Source organism: Triticum dicoccoides, chromosome 4A (assembly GCF_002162155.2).
Source record: "Triticum dicoccoides isolate Atlit2015 ecotype Zavitan chromosome 4A, WEW_v2.0, whole genome shotgun sequence".
Classification (NCBI taxonomy): domain Eukaryota; kingdom Viridiplantae; phylum Streptophyta; class Magnoliopsida; order Poales; family Poaceae; genus Triticum; species Triticum dicoccoides.
In genome coordinates this window covers 661,822,567-661,825,217 of record NC_041386.1, presented here as the reverse complement: position 1 = coordinate 661,825,217, position 2,651 = coordinate 661,822,567, and positions in this window count along the sequence as shown.

Below are 2,651 nucleotides of genomic sequence, written 5' to 3'. Positions count from 1 at the left end.
TAGCACCTAATAAATTTTTTGAGATTGCCCTTGAGAATCATCACGGGTCGCTACTCCCCCTTCTGCTGTTGGCATTCATATCAGCCATCCAATGAGTCAGTATCGTCGTCCCAGTGAGCTCGCCGTCGCCTTTGAAGCCCGCATCACGTTGGCTACCCCGCCTTTTGAGCCACGTCGTGGCCTCAAGCATTGTCGAGACTCGAGACCGGGAATCAGTAGGTGCTGCCCACCGCATGCAGGCTTCTGCCACAGATGTATGTAATGTGCTCGACCAAATGACCATAATGAATTATTTTTAATTTTCTAAAAAATTACAACTGAATAATGCATCCATTAATTATTATGATGTTAAAACAGAGTTGAAGGTGCATCTTATATGCAAAAGGTGTGATAAATAGCAAAGAGAAATTTATTTAGAGTCAAGTTCTTGGGGATCTGCGAGGCCATGGCCTCCCCACACCAAAAACTTCTTTTACGGAGGCTCCCAATAAGTGGTTTTGAGAGTTGAGTATAGAGGACGCTCTTAGGCCTTGTACCATGCAAGGTGCTTACATATGTGCTTAGTATAATAAATCAATTTTTTCTTAATCATCAGTTCTTATCTCTATAGGATGGCTGCCTAATCAAGCGTTTACCCTCTACAAATAAGTGCCGATACTTAAGAAAAAACTTGCTTATTTCTTTAAGCACCTTGCGTTGCACCATGCCTTAAGAGGAGATGCGGGAAATTGCTCCTTTGCACCCTAAACTTTACGACAAGAAGGTTGACATTAATGTTGAGATTGATAAATTGATTGTTTTGGGAAGAGATTTACTAGTGGAAAGATCTCATGAGAGATATCTTCTTAAAGGGGATCATAATAGTTCCTACTTTCCTAGGGTTCATGGTTGTAAAAAAGAATACCATTTTTTCATTGAAATGTTGGGAGAATGTTATAGAGGGAACAAGGTACGAGCTCAATCATGCCACTGCATATTATGACCAAGATTTTGAGTATATATCAAGAGTTTCATATTCTAGTGATGTCGGTTCTTTAATGTATGCCATGGTGTGCTATCGGGCTGATTTATCATTTGCAGTGAGTTTGGTTAGATACATGGCTAACCCCAGTGAAGAACATTGAAGGTTGTTCATTGGATTTTCAAGTACTTTCGTGGCACTTCTAATGGTTGTTTGAAATTCAGCGGGACTGGTGAGGGAGTGGCTGGGTATGTGGATTCAGATTTTGCTTCTAGTGATTTGGACAAGAGGAGGTCCCTTATAGGTTATGTGTTCCCCATTGGTGGTTGTGCTATTAGTTGGAGGGCAACATTGCAGCCAGTAGTTGCCCAATCTACCACTGAAACAGAATACGTGGCTATTGCAGAAGCATGTAAAGAATCAGTTTGGTTGAAATGTTTGTTTGCTGAGCTTTGTGAAGATAATTTTTGCATTAATCTGTTTTGTGCTAGTCAAATTGCAATATATCTTACTAAGGATCAGATGTTCCATGAGAGAACAAAGCACATTGATGTCAAATACCATTATGTTAGTGACATTGTTGACCAAGGTAAGCTGAAGGTATGCAAGATTAGTACTCATGATAATCCTGCTGATATGTTGACAAAGCAAGTTCATGTTGCTAAGTTTAAGATTTGCTTAGACTTAGTTAGTATATCTCATTAGCCATAGTGGTTGTTTGGTGCTGAAAGTGTTTTCTTTGTTGTTTAGGGAGAAGGTTCTCATTCATGCTACAAAATGAAACTAGTCTCAAGGTGGAGTTTGTTATGTTGTGATCTAAATTCAGGTATAAAGATAAAGGCTAACTTCTGATGAGTGAGCGAAGCGAGGTCCGTCGTCGGTAGGCTTGGGCTGAAGCAGAGCGTAACGAAGTCTGTTTTTACCATGTGATGCTTGTTACAATGAGTTTTCGCCGGTTTACAAACACAATCGGTTTTCTGTGAGTGCCTCAACTCGATTTCTTCCTTTCCCGTTGTTTTTGTTGTAGAAGACTAGTGGTTTCCGCTCAAAAAATAATGAAAAAGGGATAGGCCCCGATTAAAAATCATAGTGTACGCATCTACGTACAGATTTGACCCAATGGTACGTTGTGGCTAAAGTTACTTTTAGGCTTAATTTTGCGCACGTATGGTGCCGCCTGGAGTGGCCGTTGAAGCCCCATTTGCTCACGATGGCGCACTTCAATTGTGGCTCACAAGCAAGAAGTAGCTGCCTGCCATAATTGTACTTTTGGTTGGAGCACAAGCTCCTACGAAATGACGACTAAGCACAGACCATATATTTATTAATCATCACCAACATCAACATCTAGGAACGGCTATTTTCTCCTCCCACAGACAAGACAAAGATATGTTATTGACCACAGCACTCATACACACTTGAGGCAGAAACTAGAAGTGAGGAATGCTGCGTCACAACAAAGTGAGCCTGGATAGGGTACTAATGATTGAATTTTCCCATTTCTACAAACAAAATAGGAAATAATTGAACCACTGGATGAGCTATATCTTCTTCACAATCGAGTAGCTGCTTTGAATTGGTCAGGCAAAAAATATGACATCATGTCTTCTACAACCTATGTACACTAATATAAGATGTTTTTGAAGTTCTGCAAAAAACATCTTACATTAGTTTACAGAGGGAGTGTTTT